At 43.7% G+C, this 24,515-nt stretch overlaps 1 long non-coding RNA gene across 3 annotated transcripts in view; it reads left to right on the top strand.

The window, feature by feature from the left end:
* Positions 1-21,133, top strand: part of LOC109896458 (uncharacterized) — a 55,218-nt gene extending 34,085 nt beyond the window's left edge. For all 3 annotated transcript variants that reach the window (XR_004211061.1, XR_004211062.1, XR_004211060.1), the window contains 4 exons: positions 12,473-12,587; positions 12,704-12,825; positions 19,731-19,878; positions 20,487-21,133. This is a non-coding gene — a long non-coding RNA (uncharacterized LOC109896458). The remainder of the gene's footprint in view (positions 1-12,472; positions 12,588-12,703; positions 12,826-19,730; positions 19,879-20,486) is intronic.
* Positions 21,134-24,515: the final 3,382 nt, after the last annotated feature.

The following is a 24,515-nucleotide window of genomic DNA, read 5'->3' as shown; positions in this document are numbered from 1 at the left end:
TCACAACGATCCTTGAACCCCATATGGCTTGCCTTTACTCAATGGCCAGGTTCATGAATACCATCAATTCTGGTCCCTCGCTAAGCTCGATTGGCCAAGGGTCTTGAACATAGCAGTGAGCCGCTGATGTGGCCGGGCCCAAATTGGTCGAGGTGCCCTCCATTTCTACCAATCAGAGGAATGCTTTATTTGTCAACAGGCAGCTCCTCCCAGAGGGTTGGCGTGAAATATGGCCTGTGTTAGCCACAGTGCTCACCCCCTGCAGGTTAATAACCCAGAAATAATGTGCAGAGATGATGCTCTAATGATATCTCTGATGAAAAGTCTGGAAAGCTCTATACAGCCGGCAGACAGACAGGAAGGAGCCGGGCCTGCGCTCAACTGGGTCCCAGCCTCCAGACACATTCTGAATCAATGCAGTCAATGAGAGGCCCTCCTATATGGTTATGACGTGTGAGGAGGCAGGCTAGCTACTCTGGCAGCTGCTAGGACACTGGCTGAATCCTGACATACAGGTTATTGCCTGGGAATCGCCAGTGACCTCATGATATGTATTGTGATTCTCACGATTCTATATGTATTAGGATTCGATACTGTGATTTTATTGTGATAATGTTCCAAACATATTGATCACCATGTCTGCTGCAGAGAGGCGAGAGAGAATGAGAACATTTGCTTTGATCAGTCATGGAAATAAAAAAAAAGGTGCTGAAAACACGTTGGCTCTGCTATTTAAAAAGATGGAAAACAAGCTATAGGATGACAAATACCTGCATTTTAGCATCGGGTATATCCGACTGGCGCATGCTAACGCTACCTAGCAAAAACAAATGTTTTACTTGGAGTCAAAGTATTGATATATTATTGGGTCCCAAAATAATATTGCCCCCATCACTAAGACTCACCCCATTGAACCTTTCCCAGCTCCCTTTGAACAGGGAGCTGGGTTGTCCCATTGAACAGGGAGCTGCTCCTTGCCAACCGTTCCTCTTGGGGAAAATGTTGGCAGACATTTTCTGAGCGATGGCCCAAGCTGCCTGTATCTGCTAGGCTAGCCGTCTTTGTTCCAGAAACACCTACGGGACACTGAGTGTGGCTGAGCATTCTTAATGTCTTGAACACTTTGCCAAGCAATTGGCTTTGGTCTTCAGCGTTTACATTTGTACATTTGTAATAGTAGATTGATTCTCTTAGTTCAAAGAGATCCACTCAAACATATTATTGGATGACACCTCTAGTGTTCACTCAGATCAAGATGTACATCCCTCCTGTGGGGGAGGTGTAAACAAATCAATTAGGTCCGGGACGTTACCAGTACCGCGATACAAGCTATAGCACACAATATTTTATATACAGTAGGTTTTCAAAGGAACAAAGAGTTTGGTCTGCTTCGTGTTTTCATTTTTGCTATGGAAAAAAAATATATACTGCGATACTGGTGTCGTCCCGGCCCTATAATCAAAGCGACCATTGGCTTGAGCAGGCTGCCTGTTGACAGGTTTGAAATGGGCCGTCTTTGACTGCTGCCTCGCTCCTCAGCGTGAATACAAAACAGAATGGTTCTACATCTGACGGCAGAATTACACAAGGCCAAGGGCTGAGCAGAAATAAAACTCCCAAGGCATTAATAACTAAAAAACAGTCAGGTATTTTCTGGCTGGAGAGAAATCCACACTTAAAAAGGTAGGATTTTAAAAAGCCTTTGAGGCTCACAGCTTTAGACAGCCAATAGAAACCGAGCTATGAATCTGTTCTGGACATGTATCGATGGATGACGACTCACAGAGAAGTGTTTTGATCAAGAGATGTGAATTTTGTGTGTGTGAATTTTGCATATTTTTCCCAAGGAAAAATACTATCACTTTTGTGATCACTTTGTTTAGAGAAAAGGGATACTCTTTTTTTTTTTGTTCTTTGGAGACATTTTTTCACGCCTATCCTTCCTTTGCAAGGAAGTGTCTGTTCAACGCTTTTGCAGATATAATACAAATACCTACCTTCATTTGCATTTTTCCTGTGCTTGCAGTTGTATTGGTCTTGCTTTTCTATATATGTAAGGGACAGTGACGAGGCAGTTTTATTAACACCCCTTTACATTATGCTGAGACATTGGAGTGGAAGTTCCCACTACAGTAGGATTCAGACTGTCCGACAGTGTCATGGTGCACAACATACTCCGATGCTTTCTGGGGCCAATCAGGCTCCGCCGTTACATAACGAGAACCCCCCCCCGCGGCGGTCAAGGCTCGCTTGAGAGCAGCTGCAGATCTGTCTTCCTCCCTCTCCCCCGTTTGTGTAAACGCTGACAGAGACCCATAGGGTGATATGACTCATTTTATTATTTCGGGTGCTCTGATTCAGCTGTCATTTCTCATAGACAGCCTTGCTACAGGGGATAATTGTAATAGAAAAAGATATGGGACTGGGAGACGCGCGACTCCACAGCAGCTTCGCGGCTCACGTCTCTCCCACAACCCAAACAGCTTTTAATTTCAGTGTTTTCCCCCTCTCTCATCCCTTATGCAGTATTTGTCTAGGCCCTATTACATTTGAGAAAGAATGAATGTTGCAGCCGGCCATGATGCTTTGATCGACCGACGCACCTTTCTGACAGCTGAGGAGTGGTTTTTTTTCTTCTTCTCAGCTCTGTATTACTATGTGCTGCCTCTTAAAGACATGCTCTGGTACTTTGGCAACTAAGAAAGTCTTTTTTTAAACCTCCCACAATGTGTCAATGTGTAGTTCATACATGTATAATCTATGAGCAGAAGTGCCTAAATTAGCCACGAAATCCCTAGTTTGTAAGCGACTGTTTTCTTTAAGCTGTGCCGGGCCATTTTCCTGACATTTCCCCCGACGTGGGCCAGCCCCTTAGCAATTAGAGTTCTAGCCAATGAGCTTCAGCCCCTTGCATTTGAGTGACAGCAAGAGGCCTGCCCAGTGTTATCCAATAGAGAGAGAGAGAGAGAGAGAGAGACAGACACACACATCTGCACATTATGTGACGCGGTACAGGGACCACTTTTGGCTTGTGAGTGCTACTTTCAGAACTACTGGCAAACCCAGTCGTAATGTTTCCAAAATTATACTCGGAAATGGTGATTCATAGAAAAAGATGTAGGAAACAAGTCTCCTCCTTGTCTTTGAGGCAGTTGAAAACAAACCCTCTGCTCGCATCATCCGCTCTAGTTTAGAGCCTCATTTGTCGTGACTCATTTTATTGTGACTCAAAACATAATTGCAGCAATCCTCCAAGCTTATTAATTTTAATGCAACTTAACTCCTATTTCGAGGTGGGTTTGGAGCACTCTGTCAGGGATTTTAATTTGGTGGGCGCTCTCGCGCTGACACACGATGCCTGCACCTTGGGGCGCATGAATCATCCGCGTGTTTTGCTTTGTTTGTCGAAGTCGACAGGCACGGTTACTCACAAGCGAAGCAGAATTGAATTTCCTTTCATTTTTTTCACCTAAAACAAATTCCTCCAGTCTTGTCAAACTATCATCACGGAGGATGAACGCACACAGTGATTCTGAAAGGACTGCACTTTAAATGCAGACCACCTGCTGGAAAAGGAACTATTACATAAATGATTTGTTCTAATTTCGAAGACCTGTGGGAAGGGCTTTTTAGAAGAGAGAGGATGACATCTCGTGGAGACGGATAGCATGCTGCGAGTCGACAGCGGCACCCCCTCAAAAACGGGCAGCGCTAATGCATGCGGAAGGGACACTCCGCGGCGAGGCAGCCTGCCACAGTTTGCAGACGCCTCATTCGACTTGATTGCAGCAACTGTTACGGTACTCTCCTGTTGGATCTATTAAACAGTGAGCCTGCGATAGACCACAGCTGTATCTGCAGGACTTAATTAATTTTGATGTTGCAGCTTGCTCGTTACGGAAGTGTAGTGTCTAGTGAGTGTTGAGCAGTGCTTCAAGTCACCTATCCACTAAAGGATGTATAGGGCCACAAATGATCCTTCTTCCTTTTATAAAAAAATTTTTTTGCTCTCTCCATCTCATAAGATACTGTATGAGTGAATAGTGCCATTACATTGCAGGGCCTCAACCCAAGTTACACTCTCTTCCACAACCCCTCCCCTAACGACTGACTACACCCAGCTGTGCTCATTTCCGCAGGACGTGGTGTCGACAAACATCACAGAGACTTCCCTGACCATCGACGGCGTGGTGTTTGTTATTGATCTCGGATTTGCCCCCCCCCCTTCTCCATCCACCCTCCCCAGCCTAATCTCCTCCGATCGTCTGCCTCTGTTGCCTGAAAATCCCCAGATAAACAGAGCAGCGCTGCACCTGACAGCGGCAGAGATAGAGAAGCCAGTTATTAATTCCGCTGACATTTCTCCAGCACGGAGCCAAGTCATACATGTGGCTCAATCAGAGTTGATATATGCACCCGGCAGATTGTGTGTTTGTGTACGTGTTTGTGCGTGTGTGATTTGGGAATGTGTGTTTGTGTGTGAAACTCAAATCCCCCTGTATCCTGCACACAAACGCTGGTCTATTTCTCCACCTCGTAACCTTGATGCTCCCTATGCCGCATCCCGTTTCTAGATGTTAGTGTACCTGTGTTTTGGGTTGCAAAAAGATTCCCTGATTTTCCCCAAAATCCCTGTTGGAGAATTCCTCGAATCAGGAGGGAATAAGCAGAAAATCCGGAATTATCCAACCAGGATTTCTGTTAAACCAGGGAACTTTTTAAAAGTTCCCAGATTTCTGCTACCCTCTCTACCTGTGTTTGTTTATGAAAGAGTGATTTGAATCCAGTCTATGCCGCACCTGTCTGCCTTGCTGTTTCTGCCAGGTGTATAATCCTCATATCGGAGTGGAGTCCCTCCTGGTGAGGGCCATCAGCAAAGCATCGGCCCAACACAGAAAAGGCCTACAAGACTGAGATGCAGGTTCGTCGTGGCACGGCCAGAAGAATCACATTGTTCCCAGATGAATTGATGTCTACAACCGATTGATTCTTCAAAGCTTAGGGCATAGGAATGCTAATATCCGGTGGTTTAGCCATACCTACATCATACATTATTTCCAGAGTTTTAATTTATCGCTGACTCACATCCGTGATTCATATAAGCGTAGTGCACTTGTACCTCTAGGCTATACAGAGAAAAAGCCTATGTACATAGAAATATCTCCATTCCCAGTTATCCAGTATTTCCACCCAGAACTAAAAGTCGCCTTTTTCTTTTTTCAGCCCTTTTCACTCTGAGAACTGGTTTCCCCACCAATCACCCACAGCCTTTTTTAATAACCTGCGCCAGTGACACGGACCCCCCCCCCCCCCCCCTGTGACAAATTAACACGTGAAAGACCCAGTCCTCCACTTTAACAGGGTAATTCTTTCACGTCACACCGACTGGCAGAGGGATTTGAAAACAAGTTAAATAGCCCTTCAAAACAGCCCCAGACTTCCATTTTCTGTTCACTTTGACGTACGAGATAATCGGCACCCTGACTAATTCGTTTTGATTTGAACCCCTCCCCTCCGGTTTCCCCGCTTCTTACTCTATGACAGGACAAAACGTATCCAGATATTTTGAGGTCCAACCTGGATTCGGTCGTGCTGCAGCTCAAGAAGCTAGGTACCGACGACTTGGTACATTTCGACTTTATGGACCCACCAGGTAAGAGGTCTTATATTGCATTTAGACTAAAGGGATCCATTTTGTTTTTGTGATACTAGGGGCCCTATCCAGTCAATCTCAGTCGACGCTAAATGAACATTCTTGTTGTGCATTGCGTGTATACAGTGTGATTGCATACGTTGCTGACAGTTTGTTTCACAGTGGAAATCACAAAGCCAAACATGCATTTCTTTCACAGAAAAAAAGGTGAATGTTCTTGACTCATCCTGGAAACCCTGTTACGGAGATTGATTGAATTGGCCCGAAGTTGTATATTGTGGGCTTTGATAAATGACATCATGGTGAATTTGTCTCACTGATCACAGAACCATCTGTTAAGGTCCAATGAACAGACATAGACCGGTAGAAACTGTTGCTCTGATGTCCACAGAACCATCTGTTAAGGTCCAATGAACAGACATAGACCGGTAGAAACTGTTGCTCTGATGTCCACAGAACCATCTGTTAAGGTCCAATGAACAGACATAGACCGGTAGAAACTGTTGCTCTGATGTCCACAGAACCATCTGTTAAGGTCCAATGAACAGACATAGACCGGTAGAAACTGTTGCTCTGATGTCCACAGAACCTTTTGTTTAGCTGTAGATGTTTGATGTATGACACGCAATCTGGATCAGCTAGGTCACTTGAGAGCTTAAATCTTAAAAAATAAAAAAATAAATCACATTCTGGAGTAGATAATAATAAATAAATTATAATTTAGAAGTCTTGAAAGTTGAGCAGAGTGGTGGGATTGGACCTTGTGGTTCTTTGCTCTTTTGTCAGAATAGGTGGTTAAACTCCACTGTCAAAAGAAGTCTGTTTCTATCCTCTTTGTGGGTACATGGTGTAGTTTGTGGTTGGTCGGTCAGTGTGTTTGGGCTACCGCTTCTCCAGGCGCTCCCCCAGTTCATCCGTACTGGGCCAGAGCCTGGACAGAACACACAGAGGCACTTTGTCTCATCCCAATGTCACACTCGAGAGACACTAAGCCAGGCCACTAACTTCCTTCCCTTCCCAGCAGCCCTAGAGCCAATGCGCCGTGTGTTCTCTTACTCTCCCCAAGGAGAACCCACCTTCCCTCGGTCTCTCTCTACCTAGCCTTAAGCCCACACACACTCCCCCTCTCTCTCCACCTTAATACAGTTTTCATCTCCCCTCCGAGATTAAACCCATCTCTTCCCATCCGCTGCGGCAAACGCCATTTTGAGAATGAAATTGGTTACATCAATAGCCCCGGTATCACCTTGGCTATTGCCTTCTCTTTATATTCCGCCAATGAAACGTGACTGACCTACTCTCCCTACCTCCGCCACCCACCCCCCTCACCCACCGCTATACGTCTCCCAGCACGCAAGCTTTAGCCCCCCGCCGGCCCACTCAAGCCCTGTCCATTAAGTCTAATTGGAAATGAGGGGAAGGAATGATGACCTTATTCATCTATACTGAAAAATATATATAAAACGCAACATTTTTTTAAATATTTTTTTTACAGAGTTCATAAAACTCTTTACAGTTCATAAAAGCAAATCAGTCAATTGAAATAAATTCATTAGGCCCTAATCTATTGATTTCACATGACTTGCTATTGGAGGGCTTAGGCCCACCCACTGGGGAGCCAGGCCCAGCCAATCAGTGATTTTTTACAGACACACATAGTCCTCAGAAATAAGCCTTTTTGTGCATATGGATAATGTCTGGGATTTTTTTATTTCAGCTCATGAAACCAACACTTTCCACGTTGCGTTTATATTATGGAATATATGGAAGTTGTACACGCTGTCAGTGGAGGCGCTGGGTCTGTCTAACTAGCTGCTCAGCGCCCCGGGTACACAAGCTGATTGGAATAGAAAGATAAAGAGCCGGAGGAGGCTGTGCCATCGCTCCAACGCACTGCAAAGCTTCTCCAAGAAAAGCCTTTGTATCTCGCTGGCACACAGGTCAATTTGACATGCGGTGCAGAAGAACCACTCCCTGAAAGGCTACGCCAGAGTTGTGGGTTCAGCCAAGTGTATCTCTGGACCTGGTTAAAGAGAGCCATGGAATTGGATCTCCAGGTAGAGGGGCATGATTGGAACATGTTTTTCTCCTTAGCCTGTTTGATTGTCCAGGTGTTCGCTTCATTAGAATGGGAATGGGAATGGGAACACACACACACACGCGCACAAAACAAAGCGTCTGCTCAACAAAGGGCTTGAGAGAAGAAATGCTTCCTTGAGACAATTGAAAACCTTGGTTGCTCGATAATGGTGTGGGGGATGCTTCACATTAGCCTTTTGTTTTAATTTGTCATTCATTTGGGCACATTAAAAGGATTTAATTATGACTTGGGTTTGTGCTACTGTTATTAAGACAAAGTGGGAATATTGTTATGGAGCTGCTGTCCATTGTGGCTGTATTTCATGAAACGGAACAGGCAGGCTGATACCTAGAAGTGGGCTAGGATTATCAAGGGTTATCAAAGAACCCAGGCATGAAGGCCATTGGCCTTTAGTCTGTGTTAGGCTAGATTGGAGTTCGGCCTGAATCTTAGGGTGGAATTTAGTTTCCTCGTTGTAACCAGGGAGCACATGAACGGCCTGTCTATTTCTCTGTTGACCTGCCTCGCGCCACACTCAAAAAGTACCGTGGCGTGAACCCATATGGAAAATCTAAGAGAAATCAGTAGCTATTTACAGGAAGGACCAGCCCTGGGTGGGATTCATTTGCTTCGTGACATTTGCAGAGTAGTACATTTCAAAGCCTATGTGAGTTTAATGTACCTTTTAGCCTTTAGTCCCATTGATTTGGCCCTTGGTTAATATATTGGATTCTCGTGTATTGAGGCGGTCAATAGTTTCTTTCTGATGAGGTGAGCCATAGATTGCATTTCCACACAATCTGTAAAATCTGATTTTCGTCGACAAGGAGTGGGTGAGCCACAAGCCATTGGTGTAGTAACACACTGGCATCAACATGGTTGAATCAACATCATTAAACTCACATTGGCTCCCGAGTGGCGCAGTGGTCTAAGACACTGCATCTCACTGCAAGAGGCCTGGTTCAAATCCAGGCTGCATCACATCCGGCTGTGATAGGGAGGCACACAATTGGCCCAGCGTCGTCCGGGTTTGGCCGGTAGGCCATTATTGTAAATAAGAATTTGTTCTTAACTGACAAAAGCAATTAAATTGAACCAACGTTGAATTGACGTCTGTGCCCAGTGATGCAGCTAGCTCTCACCTTTAGTATAAAAAGTAGGGTTGATGCCCCAAATCAATATTTGTTCATCATAAGAATATACCCCCTTGCATTTTGAAAGAGGCTTTTTTCTTCCTTATTTGAGAGAGATGAAAGGGAACAACATGGCCCTCAGCTGAAGCTAATTTTCAGTTAACATGCAACTGGTCATTAGGCTTCAATTCTCCCGAGCCAAAGGTCAATAATTGCATCTTGGGGAAAAATCTTTTAACCAAACATTGGGAGCCTTGTGTTGATGCATTAAGTTAAGCGTTCCCCTGTAATTGCATTAGTTGTTTTGAATCGGGGGAGCGGAGGATTAAAAATGAGCCTCCCCGCCACGGTTACAAAATTGGCATCCAGGGTAACGGCCATCATATACACACACAGAGGTGCTTTCCTTCTGTTCTTCTTTACCTTCTCTGCCATCCCTTATTCTTCCTTCTTCCTTATTCTCCAATTTCAAAATGTATTCAACTGCTCCAATGAGATCCTGTCCATCACAGCCATGCTGTCCGGTAATGGTCAGGGAGAAAAGTGCGCTATGCCAATCACAAGCCTCCGTCCGTCACTATTGTAAGCGATACACTGTCTTGTGAAAAGTTGTATATTCATGGCAAATTTGCCCTCCATCCCCCACAAAATATAGATTCAGTGAACTGCACCTGTTGCTACTTTTCCCCTTAGTTATCCAGATGATGCTCCCTTTCAACCTTGACCCCTTTCTTGTTTAGTCTATTTGACCAGACAGTTTTTGGAGATAATTTAGAATGTTCAAGTAATGAACTTCTCCTGAAACCTAATATTTTGATGTGCTTAGGTTTGCAAACAACATTTGTTGACACTCAATTTGTTTGTATGGTGTCTAGAGCTGGTCCATTTCACACCAGTTGTTTCATTAGAAAAACATATATTTGTCTGGGAAAGATCGGAAAACCATGCCTCTTTGTCAGTGTAGCAATACCATCTCTCTAGCACTGAGACTACAATGAGCGCCAACAAGAGCGGTTTAAAGGAGGTGTAATCTCAGTAACGATGTTGATGAATGTGATTTGACTGCAGCTGATAGCAAATGTAATCTCATGGTGCTTTAGATCTGCCTACTACAGACAGACTAGTCTTTGCTCCCTGCATGTAGAAGGGAGAGGGCATGAAGGTTCGCCCACGACCCCACTGGGCACAGTGATGTACAGTGCCTTGCGAAAGTATTCACCCCCTTTGGCATTTTTCCTATTCTGTTGCCTTTCAACCTGGAATTCAAATAGTTTGGGGGTTTGTATCATTTGATTTACATAACATGCCTAACTCTTTGAAGATGCTAAATATTTGTGAAATAAACAAGACACCTTTTGAAGCAATTACAGCTGCAAGTCTCTTGTGATATGTCTCTATAAGCTTGGCACATCAAGCCACTGGGATTTTTTGCCCATTCAAGGCAAAACTACTCTAGCTCCTTCAAGTTGGATGCGTTCCTGCTGTTGCACTGCAATATTTGTCATACCACAGATTCTCAATTGGATTGAGGTCTGGGCTTTGATTAGGCCATTCCAAGACATTTAAATGTTTCCCCTTAAACCACTCAAGTGTTGCTTTAGCAGCATGCTTAGGGTCATTGTCATGCTGGAAGGTGAACCTCCGTCCCAGTCTCAAATCTCTGGAAGACTGAAACAGGTTTCCCTCAAGGATTTCCCTCTATTTAGCGACATCCATCAATTCTGACCAGTTTCCAGTCCCTGCCAATGAAAAACATCCCCACAGCATGATGCTGCAACCACCATGGTTCACTGTACGGATGGTGTTCTCAGGGTGATGTGTTGGGTTTGTGCCAGACATAGCGTTTTCCTTGATGGCCAAAAAGCTACATTTTAGTCTCATCTCAGTACCTTCTTCCATATGTTTGGGGAGTCTCCCACATGCCTTTTGGCGAACACCAAACGTGTTTGCATATTTGTTTCTTTAAACAATGGCTTTTTTCTGTCCACTCTTCCGTAAAGCCCAGCTCTGTGGAGTGTACGGCTTAAAGTGGTCCTTTGGATTTTTCCAGCTCCTTCGGGGTTATCTTTGGTCTCTTTGTTGCATCTCTGATTAAATGCCCCCCTTGCCTGGTCCGTGAGTTTTGGTGGGCGGCCCTCTCTTGGCAGGTTTGTTGTGGTGCCATATTCTTTCCATTTTTAATAACAGATTTAATGGTGCTCCGTGGGATGTTTAAAGTTTTGGATATTTTTATAACCCAACCCTGATCTGTACTTCTCCACAACTTTGTCCCTGACCTGTTTGGAGAGCTCCTTGGTCTTCATGGTGCCGCTTGCTTGGTGGTTCCTCTTGCTTAGTGGTGTTGCAGACTCTGGGACCTTTCAGAACATGTGTATATATATACACTGAGATCATGTGACACTTATATTGCACACAGGTGGACTTTAACTAATTATTGGGAGAATAATCTGAAGGTAATTGGTTGCACCAGATCTGATTTAGGGGCTTCATAGCAAAGGGGGTGAATACATATGTACACACCACTTTTCTGTTTTTTAATACATTTTTTAAAATCATGATTTTTTTTCTCCATTTCAATTTCACCAATTTGGACTATTTTGTGTATGTCCATTACATTAAATCCAAATAAAAATCTATTTAAATTACAGGCTGTAATGCAACAAAATAGGAAAAACGCCAAGGGGGGTGAATACTTTTGCAAGGCACTATATTGAAAAGAGGGATAGCAAAAGGAGCTAGAGGTGTCAGTCAGTTAATATTTGTCAGGCAGGAAACATTTGTGTCTACAGTAAATTAATGAGTTTATAGGCTAGTCTCAGCAGGACCAATGTGCTCTGGCAGTAATTGCACTTTAGGCTTGCCAAAGCAGAATGCTCCTCATTGAGATTAATCCGATACTTTTGAATGGGGGGAAAGGGAATTTAACTAGCTAGCTGTTTGGACACACCACACATTTATAACGGGTGTGTCAGGGAACCCAGTTTTCTGCTGAGTTCACTACTGAGTCAGCAGTGTAACCTAGGCCTAGCGTCGCACAGGCAACCAAGTGCAGGGGTTCGTTAAACACTCAGCTTTCACCGGTTAAGTCCATGACGGAGCATGCTTTGACGTGAGGCGGCTCCTAGCAAGTTGCGGGAGGTGTTTGATGCAATCTTGATGTACGAGTGCTTTTCCGCTTGGGTGCAAGATCAGGGTTTTCCCTCTCTTAACTGCTCAGGCGCAGATTGAGTGGTTAGGAGGACACTTTGCCTTTGGTCTCTTTCTGCACCACCGCTTAAAGAGGTTCAGTCAGATGCAGGCTAGTTTCATAGATGTCCTTTTGCCAACAACTGAGTAAATATACTTTTTTTTGTGGGGGGGGGGGGGGGGGGGGAGTTTCGGTTATGCAGTACACAGCTCATCAAATAGCCAAACTCAGTCCTGCGCAAAGCAGGAGAAAGCCATCCCTCCTTCACACTCTCCCACCTCCCTTCACCTCCTGTTCCAATATGCACATGTATGCCCTGTGAAGTGCTCTCTGACCTTCTTCCTCTCTATGGGAATTGATTAAATCATACCTATGGGTGGCTGTGTTGGAGTACATACCAACCTCGTTTAGTCCCACAGTGTTTCGTGTGACCCACGGAGGCAAGGAAGACGGCCGAGAAGTCCAAGATAAGGTTCACCCACATTGATGGAAATCACCTGACCCTCCTCAACGTCTATCACACCTTCAAACAGAGTATGTGTCCTTCACTAAAATGTCCATCAAGCATGCTTTGTGACCCAGGACTAGACTAAATCTGTCTCCGGTAAACCAACCTTAATGTCACCTAACATAAATCTCGACTCTCACAGACCACGAGTTGGCGCAGTGGTGCTACGACAACTTTGTGAACTACCGGTCGCTGACAACGTGCACCAGCAGCTGTCCCGGATCATGGACCTCTTCAACCTGCCCTGCCGGATTCTTCATGCAGGTCAGTGTTCACCGGTCAAACAGAGAAAGTGCCCAGAGGGTTCTGTCTCAGTATGTGTCATCATGCTCGACGGTGCCATTATGTTCCCAAACAACACAGCACTTGGTTTTGACCTTTAGGCAGACGTCCCTTGTTCCTAAAACATCACCGACCAGAGTGGAGTATGTAGATTAGTCAGCTACATCATAGCTGTGTTCAAATACTCATACTAACCATACTAGCCATACTATTTGTGACTTAAATTGAGTATGCTTATTGGTCATAGTATGGATCGATTTTGTATGCCAAATGTTCCCGGATGTCGTACTAAATTCACCAAAATATGAAGTATACACGCAGTGGACACTATTTCTGTACTTTTAGGGCCCATAATGCAATTCTTCAAGAAATGGGCACAGCTTCACAATATTTCCACATTTGAAGAAATATGCAGCCAAAGATGAAGAGATATGGGGCAACAGGGTAGCCTAGTGGTTAGAGGGTTGGACTAGTAACCGAAAGGTTGCAAGTTCGAATCCCCGAGCTGACAAGGTACAAATCTGTCGTTCTGCCCCTGAACAGGCAGTTAACCCACTGTTCCTAGGCAGACATTGAAAATAAGAATTTGTTCTTAACTGACTTGCCTAGTAAAATAAAATAAAAATGTACATAAATTAATTGCTTTAACTAATTATGACAAATGTTAAGAAATGTAATAAAGTATTTCCTTTCAAATAAGTTACGCTTCACGTTATGTTGGCTGACAATGTGTTGGCTACGCTATCCTTACAAACCGTATAGCATATCATTACAGCAGTAGGTACTACTGGTATGTTAGCTAGCTACCTCGTTAGTTGGCTACTAATACATTGAACTTGCCAGTATATTAACTATATGCTATCTAACTAGCTATCCAACTTTTATTGACTTGAATATTCATGTCATTCTTAGCTCAGTGGTATAGTCGTTGTGCGTTCAATGGACATAAATTTGCTCTGGCTATCTACTCCGATTTCAGAGCACTCTCGTCTGACTGTGCCAGAGCGCAGAATAACCGACGAACAAACGCTCGTCGGTTATTACAAACACCCGTTTAATATGGCCGGTGTCAGTAAACGTCAGCAAAAAAAAAAAGTTATTAAATTGTTGCCAGCAGCACAGTTACAGTGACCAACGCTCTGGATAATGTGGAAACAGCCTAACCAGATCTGCTATGGTGAGTAAAATGGTCAAAGTGAGGTATTTTCTGATTTGTGTCTGAAAGTAGCTAGCCAGTTAGCTTGTGTGCTTGACTTCAGTGCAGTTGTGATGGTCAGAACGCTCGGCTCAACCCTACTCCTCGGCCAGTGTGCGCACTGAACGCTCTGAAAGGGGAAACGCTCTGAATTTACGAATGGACAATCTGACAAAGCTCTGAATTTAAGAATGCCCAGAGCACACTCTGACACTCAGGGTTGAATTTATGAACACAAAAATGTCTAGCTAGTAATTTGTTATGCTCACAAGAGGTTGCATAGCAACATAATCAAGTTCCGGTAGGCAAGCATAGCGCTAGTATGCTCAACTGAATTGATAGTTTGTTTACAATATACTAAAATTAACTAATAGTATATAGTAGATACTGTATAAACTCATTAAGTATGTAGTATGTTAGTCTGGGTATTCGAACACAGCCCTAGTCAATGAGTGTGCAAAACACGTGATTTCCATTGCAGACTGACCAAGTGAATCCAGGTGAAAGCTACGATCCCTTGTTGATGTCACTAGTTAAATCCACTTCAAATCAGTGTAGATGAAGGGGAGGAGACACCTGTCTGTAAATAAGCATTTTTAAGCCTTGAGACAATTGAGACATGGATTGTTTATGTGTGCCATTCAGAGGGTGAATGGACAAGAAAAAAGATAAAAGTTCCTTTGAATGGTTATAATAGGTGCTAGGCACACTGGTTTGAGTGTGTCGAGAACTGCAAAGCTGCTGGGTTTTTCACGTTCAACAGTTTCCTTTGTATCAAGAATGGTCCACACCCCAAAAGACATCCATCCAACATGGGCCAATATCCCTTTGGAATGCTTTCGACAACTTGTAGTACGAGTGCCCTTGCCTCTTGTCACAAACTGTTGCAAGCTGATGAGGAACCTCTGGCTGGAGACTGCATCTTGTTAGATACGCACTCAGTTTATTGGGTACACCTGTCTAGGTACCGGGTCAGTCCCCCCTTTGCCTCCAGAACAGCCGGAGTTCTTCAGGGCATTTAACAAGGTGTCGGAAACGTTCCACAGGGATGTTGGTCCATGCTGACGGGATGGCATCATGCAGTTGCTGCAGATTGGACGGCGGTACATTCATGCTGTGAACAGCCTGTTCCATCTCATCCCAAAGATGCTCTATTGGGTTGAGGTCTGGGGACTGCGCAGGCCACCCAAGTAAACTGACCTCGATGTCAGGCGATATTTTTCCACTCCTCAAATTGTCCCGACGATCAAACCACGCTCAAAGTCACTTAGGTCACTCTTTTTGTCCAGTTTAATGTTCAATCGAACTGTAACTGAATGCCTCGATGCCAGTCTGCCAGCTTTATGTAGCAAGCCATGTCCACATGACTCACTGACTGTATAAGTGATCCATTTTCGTGAACGGTGTAGTGAATCTAATAAACTAGCTGGTGCGTCTAGTTAAGCTTATGAACAGCTGAATAATAACACACCATGTAGAAATAGACAGTGTTTATTAACTGTACTGTTTGGTGAAAAACAAAAATGCCCATACACAGGCTATAGCACTTAACAAAACAAGATACCGGATACTTTGGAATTTTGGCAATAAAGCCCTTTATCTACTTCCCCAGAGTCAGATGAACTCACGGATACCATTTTTATGTATTTGCATCCAGTATGAAGTAAGTTAAATAGGTTACATTCAGTCACAGAAAGCTAACTTTGCTAGCTGGCTTATCACGTCACCCTAAAACCTTTTGTTTAATGCAAACCATAACGCAAAGTATGCTGATTGGCTGCAAAAACGTTAACTGGGTTCCATGACTGGTATCTCACTTTCTTGACAAACCAATGCGTGTGATTTATTACTAACTAAGTAATTCACAGAAATGCATAAACAAACAGTAAATATGGTTACAAGAAATGATAGGAGAATGTGCCCTAGTGGGCTAAACCGGCATGGCGGCTTGTTAGACAAAAAGGGGAAGTGGGGGTCGACTAAGAAGTCACTACAAAGTGATAATTATAACAATTTAAATGCTAATCATTTGCACATGAACGCTCACTCATTCGGGAACAATTGCAATCAATATATATATATTTACGCTCAGTGTGTCTTGTCTTGATCGCTGGTGAAAAGTTTGTTTCTTTTGTAGAATTGTGTCATGGTTATAGTGAATAGTTCAGAGTGACAATTCATAATTTTCGTTTTGGAATGGATGTGTCGGCGGTGGTTGTTCTTCGTGTTCAATGATACCGAATTCCTAGCTGCAGACTAGTAATTAATATCAAAGACTTGTTCTTATTCTGTCGGTATCGATAGTCTTAAGAGTTTAATTAACCACGTGGTATGGTTAAAAGATTCAGCAATGGTCTACAACCTTTGTCCTCTCCTAATGGAGAAAAACATGGTCTGATGATCATTTCTCAAAGTTGGGTTTTATTCGGAATTACAGAAAAGGGGCTGTCCCAGGGTGCCTGACCCTAACTGGGCTCAAGGGCGGTCCTCTGATTTAGTTAACTCCAATTCCCTTTTTGAGTTTTCCTTCGTTAAACAATCCAAAATCACATTGTAAAATTGTGTAAACAGTATCATACTCACTCATTCATCTTATACAACAATTAGATGTAAACCTCATATCTGAGGCTATTATATAAACAGCGTTATGGTAATGTGGCCACACCGTCTCCTATGAGCTTCCCCAAGTTGTAACAAATGGACCATTTCGTAGCTGGATTCTTCACCGATCTTTTATACTTTCTCCGGAACATGAAATTTGTTCGTACCTCAAGTTCTGTGAGGTGGAAGAAATTCCTTTGTGCTCTATGAAAATTTACTCTCTCTATACTGTGTGTCCATGAGGAGATCATCAGGAATGTACGACGTCTCTGACCACAGCAGTCTAGTTGAAGGAGGAAAGGGGGAGGCAGAGGGGGGGGGGGGGGGGGGCTCGCCACACCCAAAGAGGGCAACGTCATGACACAGTCTTAAAGAAATATACACACAATATCCCATATTGACAAATTGAAAACAGGTTTAGAAATTTCTGCAAATCTATTAAATATTAAAATCTTATTTACATAAGTATTCAGGTCCTTTGCTATGAGACAAGCTGTATCTACACCTTGATTGGAGTCCACCTATGGTGACTATGGTGAATGATTGGACATGATTTGTTAAGTCACACACCTGTCTATAAAGGTCCCACAGTTGACAGTGAATGTCAGAGCAAAAACCAAGCCATAAGGTCGAAGGAATTGTTCGTCGAGTTCCCGAGACAGGATTGTGTCGAGGCACAGATCTGGGAAAGGGTGGCAAAACATTTCTGCAGCTTTGAGGGTCCAAGAACACAGTGGCCTCCATCATTCTTAAATGGAAGAAGTTTGGAACCACCAAGACTCTTCCTAGAGCTGGCCGCCCGGCCAAACTGAGCAATCGGGGGAGAAGAGCCTTAGTCAGGGAGGTGACCAAGTGCCTGATGGTCACTCTGACAAAGCTCTAGAGTTAATCTGTGGAGATGAGAGAACCTTCCAGAAGGACAACCATCTCTGCAGCATCCCACCAATCAGGCCTTTATGGTAGTGGCTAGACAGATGCCACTCCTCAGTAAGGCACATGACCACCCAATTGGAGTTTGCCAAAAGGCACCTAAAGACGCTCAAACAATGAGAAACTTAGTGTAGATTATCTGGTCTGATGAAATCAAGATTGAACTCCTTGGCCTGAAAGCCAAGTATCACGTCTGGAGGAAACCTGGCTCTATCCCTATGTAACAGTATAGCTTCCGTCCCTCTCCTCGCCCCTACCTGGGCTCGAACCAGGGACCCTCTGCACACATCAACAACTGACACCCACGAAGCATCGTTAACCATTGCGCCACAAAAGCCGCGCCCCTTGCAGAGCAAGGGGAACAACTACTTCAAGGTCTCAGAGCGAGTGACGTCACCGATTTAAAACGCTATTAGCGCGCACCACCGCTAACTAGCTAGCCATTTCACATCGGTTACACCTACGGTGAAGTATGGTGGTGGTAGCATAATGCTGTGGGGATGTTCTTCAGCAGTAGGGACCGGGAGACTAGTCAAGATCGAGGGAAAGATGAACGGAGCAAAGTACAGAGAGCTCCAGAGCGCTCAGGGCCTCAGACCGGGGCGAAGGTTCACCTTCCAACAGCACAATGACCCTGAGCACACAGCCAAGACTATGCAGGAGTGGCCTACGGGACAAGTGTCCGAATGTCCAATGAGTGGCCCAGCCAGAGCCCGGACTTGAACACGATCAAACATCTCTGGAGAGCCCTGAAAATTGCTGTGCCGCAACGCTCCCCAAACAACCTGACAGAGCTTGAGAGGATCTGCAGAGAAGAATTGGAGAAACTCCCCAAACACAGGTGTGCCAAGCTTGTAGCCACATTCCCAAGAAGACTCGAGGCTGTAATCGCTGCCAAAGGTGCTTCAACAAAGTACTGAATAAAGGGTCTAAATGCTTATGTAAATGTGACATGAGTTTTATTTTTAATAAATTAGCAAAACATTTTAAAACCTGTTTTTGCTATGTTATTATGGGGTATTGTGTGTAGATTGAGGGAAAAAGCTATTTTGTAACGTAACAAAATGTGGAAAAAGTTAAGGTGGTCTGAATACTTTCCTTAAACTTGGTAAATCAGGATGTACAGTGTCTATCAATAGAGATTTACCATTGAAATCTAATTATTACCATTATGTTGTTAGATTAGGTAAGACAAAGTTACATTTGGTTTATTTAAAAAAAAAAAATCTCTGGACCAATTTATCAAAATGTTCTAATGTAATGATATTGAATATCGGCATAAAATATCAGACCGACATCGGCCTCCTTGACCCCCCCCCCAATTTCTTTATTTTAAAATCGGTATCAGCCTGCAAAAAAAATGCATGTCAGTCGTTGAAACACAACAAGTCAAGATACTTATTGTAATGGATAGCCTCCCCTAGGTGTGCACACACAGGCGCTACCAGTTAAACACATAATAAGAAATCAAGTCAATTTGCTGCCCACTCAGGGAAAATAAATGACATTTTGTTGAAAGTCCATTTCCGGAGGGAACCTGAAAACATGCGACCTGACAAGTTGAATTACGACATTAATATTTAAATATTTGTCAACATTAACCTTTATCACAAAGACAAATTTGTAGCTCATGTTGCAGTTTAGGGGCGTTTGAACGCACCTCTTTGTTCGGAGAGGTCTTTATTGAGACTGATTGCCCTGGTTAATCGCAACAGCCGTCGTCTGCATATTAAAGTACCATGAAAGGAAACAAAAGTCACCGCCCTCATAACTTGGCGAAGTTTAAAATCGCCAATGCCCAGAGCTGCCGCTTCCCCACCCCTTTTCTGTGGAATTGATGTTCATTGTACATTAAGGAAGGCACTACATTCCATGAGGTCAGTGTTGTTCAACCATACTAGTCCCATTTGGCATCAAGTATCCTACATGGTAATAACTGTTCGATTGTTGCATCACTCCAGGCTAGAAAACAAACCTACATAAGAGGAGCACTGGGTCAGGAAACGTGTTAAATGCGTATGGACTTTATGATACTGTATGGGTTGGATTTTGATAATACAGGTCTGTGGAATTGATTTTGACATGTACTGTAGTTTGTCTTGTGTGCCCTGTCTGGCTAATATCTAGCCTACTTTTTCTTGTCTGTCTGTGTGTCTACCAGGTAGCCCATTTGGAGCACACAGGCCAGTACCTGATGGTGAAGGACAACCAGGTGGTCCAGCTGCACCAGTCCTGTGTGCGATATACAATGAGTTTGTGCTGACCACCAAGAACTACATCCTCACCTGCACCGACATCAAACCAGAGTGGTATTTAGAAAACAAATGTGTATTGTTTGCATTGTTAGGTATACTGCACTGTTGGAAACAAGCATTTCACTGCACCTTTCTGTAAAATATATGTGTATGTGACCAATAAAATTAGATTTGGTAAGCTGTCAGCAGCTTACTGGCTGCCTAGCCCTATATCCATCTTGTCTAGTGAGTGTGCAGGCCTATAGTCAGTCCTCTCCTACATTCTGCTAGGTGTGTGTCTATGTGCTTGCCTGCAGTCAACCCGCCTGCTCCGATATTCCTCTAGACAAGCAGTCAGCTTGCTCCTTGTGTGTGTGTGTGTGTGTGTGTGTGTGTGTGTGTGTGTGTGTGTGTGTGTGCGCGCGTGTGAGAGAGACCGTGTGCACATTGTTGGATTACGTGGGTGTTTGTTCATCTGTCTGTGTGTGCTTGCACATTTATGTGTCGGATGAAGTGTCTGCGGCAATCTCTGTGTGCGAATGCGGGAGAGAAAGCCTTCTCTCTCTCTCACACACACACACACACACACACACACACACACACACACACACACACACACACACACACACACACACACACACACACACGTCATGACTAATATGTTTACTTGTCTCCTTTCCCAGGCTGGTGAAAATCGCCCCGCAGTACTAAGAGATGGATAACTTCCCCAACTGTGAAGCCAAGAGACAGTTGTAGCGCATCGTCGCTAAACTCTCAACCAAGGAATACTCTGTACTAACACTGTAGTGTGCACGAGAACAATACCATCACCACCAGCACTAAGGAACTCTGAACTCTTCATCTGAGCCTTGAATTTTGTTTATTTTTTACCACCTGTGGTCATTGTGATTAACAGGTGGTTGGCATTGCGGTTGATCCGGGTTGGGAGTGAGCGGTCAACACCATTACCGTCATTGACCATGTTAAAGCATAACCATTTATGTAGATGTTGACTTTCCTTTTTAGAACGTGTCAACTCTTACCAAAATGTACTTAGGTACAGAATGTCCATGCTAATTCATTGAACAAACTTTGACTTCAATTAATGGAAAAAAATACATCTCAGCTTTGACGGTTTAGAACCTACCCTCTTGCTTGTTCAGACAGCTACCAAACTTTGGTATTGGGTGGGGGGGTGAGCTCAGAAGGTTGAAATATTACATGTATTTTAATAGCAGCAAAGCAGGAAGTAAAAGAAGGAAGTGTACCCATCAATATCGGCTGTGATCGTATGATTCAACTCAAATGACATTACAAAAAATACATTCCAGGTGTGTTTGTAAATTTAATCTGGAGTGCCAGAGAGTGCGCTCTGGGCGTTCTTAAATTCAGAGCTTTGCAGATTGCCCGTTGGTAAATTCAGAACGCACACTGGACACTCTGGGCGTGGAGTAGGGTTGATCCGAGTGTTCTGACCTCAGCTTGAGTGCTTGACTAGCGCTAACTGGCTAATGTTGGCTAGCTACTCCCAGACACAAATTAGAGAACAGCTGACTGACCATTTTACCTGCCCTAGCAGAGCTGGTTAGGCTGTTTTTATGTTATCCAGATCCTTGGTGACTAACTGCTGCTGGCAACAATTTATTTACACTTTTTTGTCGATGTTTACTGACACTGGCCATATTCAACCGGTGTTGAGCGTTCGTAAATTCATGAATCAGTTATTCTACACTCAGGCGAGAGTGCTCTGAAATCGGAGTGAATTTTCAACCGCACCGTCCATTGCTTGAGCGGCAGCAGTTAGCATATTTTAAAGGAACCTTCTACATTACCATGGAAATGATTGCGAGTGTACCCATGAGTTTACCAGTCAAATTGTCAGGGTTAGAGGTTCCAAGCCATTCTATTTCAATGTATGCTACTGCTGCATTGTGGGAGGTGTTGCCTAGGCAACCAAAGACTTTGCTACAAAAGACTTTGCTACAACATCTTGCTTGTTTCCGCAAGGGAGAGGCAACACGGACACGCCTGGTGACCAAAGTTTATGACGTAAGTCGCGCAGCGAGACTTTAGGGGATGAACTGCTTCAGTTATAGATCACCAGTTGGCTCCCTTTTCTGATCATCACTTGATATCCCTGAATTTACAAGCTAGTAAATTTATTTAAAAAAAAAAGGTACTTGAGGATATTGGAAATTAAACAACACACTTCTTAAAGATCCTATTCTTATTGGAAACATCACATCGTTAGCCAAAGATATTGTTGCAAGAAAAGACTTGGGAAATGTTGAAATATAAAGTCTGAGTTGTAGCCATTAAATGTGCCAAAGAGCTGTTGCACTTTGAGAAAAAGAGTTGATGAGCACACTTGCCAGTTTTCTAAAGCAAGACAATCTATCTCAAGAAGAAGAGTCTGTATTTAAATCTTTACAACTAGAATTAGAACAGCTTTACACAGATCTGGCAAAGGATGCCTTTGTCAGATCAAGAACAAAATGGATTGAAGAGGGAAGAAACACTAGTTACTTTTTTGTACTTGAAAAGAGAAGCTACAAAAGAAAGTCTAACTGCACTCAAAATGAAGGATGCGTAATGCAAAGACCCCATTACAATCAACATTTTTCAATTCCTTTTATGAAAACCTTTACAACTCACAATTTCAGGAAGATGGTTGTGAAAGCTACATTTGCCACATTCAGAATTATGTCCCTGTAATTGATGATTTCCACTCAGTTTGCCATTCACCTGTGTCAATTGAAGAAAGAGGCTCTGAATTTATATGTTTCAAGATTGCTTTTTTGGTCTCCACTATGAAACAGGGCCTTATTATTGCAGTGATTCCAAAGCCCAATAAAGCCCCTTCTCTGACAATTGGAGACCAATTACTTGATTAAATACTGACTACAAATCGACTGCTCTTGTTTATGCCAAAAGATTAAAGAATGGAATAGATACCATTATAAATTAGACTCAAACGGGATTTATGAAGGGCCATCACATAACCTTTAACATTCATTTAGTTTTGGACCTTCTAGATTATTCAGATGCAATTGATTCAGATGTGGTTGTCTTATTTTTGGACTTGTGTAAAGCCTGACACAATTGAACATGAATTTCTCTTTAGGTCACTTATAATTCACCGAAACCAAAAGGTTTATCAAAGTAATTTGCATGTTTTACACATATATAAATAGTTTTGTGTTACTAAACCTTAATACATCCAAAAGATTCAATATCAACAGAAGTGTACGACAGGGATGCCCAATTTCGCCATTTTAATTCATTTTGGTTGTGGAACTTCAATCTCTAGATATTCTGAATAATGCAAATCTGCATGGCATAACCATTTTTAACAAAGAAATCAACATTTCCCAACTGCCTGATGATACTGCTCTTTTTTAATAGACAAAGACCAGGTCGCCCATGCCCTTAATGATATGAATGCTTCTATATGTGAAATCTTGTGTTTATACACTCAGGGGGAAAAAGAAACGTCCCCTTTTCAGGACCGTCTTTCAAAGATAATTTGAAAATCCAAATAACTACACAGATCTTCATTGTAAAGGGTTTAAACACTGGTTTCCCATGCTTGTTCAAAGAACCATAATTAATGAACATGCACTTGTTAGTGTCCTTAAGACACTAACAGCTTACAGAAGGTAAGCAATTAAGGTCACAGTTATGAAAACTTAGGACACTAAAGAGTCCTTTCTACTGACTCTGAAAACACCAAAAGAAAGATGCCCAGGGTCCCTGCTCATCTGCATGAATGTGCCTTAGGCATGCTGCAAGGAGGCATGATGACTGCAGATGTGGCCAGGGCAATACATTTCAATGTCCGTACTGTGAGACAGGAAGGACAGCTGATCATCCTCGCAGTGGCAGACCACGTGTAACAACACCTGCATAGAATTGGTACATCAGAACATCACACCTGCGGTGCAGGTACAGGATAGCAACAACAACTGCCCGAGTTACACCAGGAACGCACAATCCCTCCATCTCAGACTGTCTGCAATCGGCTGAGAGAGGCTGGACTGAGGGCTTGTAGGCCTGTTGTAAGGCAGGTCCTCACCAGACATCACCGGCAACAACGTCACCTATGGGCACAAACCCACCGTCGCTGGACCAGACAGGACTGACAGAAAGTGCTCTTCACTGACGCAGTTTCGTCTAACCAGGGGTGATGGTTGGATTCGCGTTTATCGTCAAAGGAATGAGAGTTAGTGGGATCGATTTGGAGGTGGAGGGTCCATCATGGTCTGGGGCGGTGTGTCACAGCATCATCGGACTGAGCTTGTTTGCAGGCAATCTTAATGCTGTCTGTTACAGGGAAGACATCCTCCTGCAGGCTCATCCTAACATGACCCTCCAGTGTGACAATCCCACCAGCCATACTGATCGTTCTGTGCATGATTTCCTGCAAGACAGGAATGTCAAAGTTCTGCCATGGCCAGCGAAGAGCCCGGATCTCAATCCCATTGAGCACGTCTGGGACCTGTTGGATCGGAGGGTGAGGGCTAGGGCCATTCCCCCCAGAAATGTCCAGGAACTTGCAGGTGCTGGAAGAGTGGAGTAACGTCTCACAGCAAGAACTGGCAAATCTGGTGCAGTCCATGAGGAGGAGATGCACTGCAGTACTTAATGCAACTGGTGGCCACACTAGATACTGACTGTTACTTTTGATTTAGAACAACCCCCCCCCCCCCCCC

The sequence above is a fragment of the Oncorhynchus kisutch genome, linkage group LG9 (genome assembly GCF_002021735.2).
Source record: "Oncorhynchus kisutch isolate 150728-3 linkage group LG9, Okis_V2, whole genome shotgun sequence".
NCBI classification, from domain to species: Eukaryota; Metazoa; Chordata; class Actinopteri; order Salmoniformes; family Salmonidae; genus Oncorhynchus; species Oncorhynchus kisutch.
The sequence above is the reverse complement of the archived record's forward strand: the minus strand, read 5'-3'. Positions and strand labels throughout refer to the sequence as shown.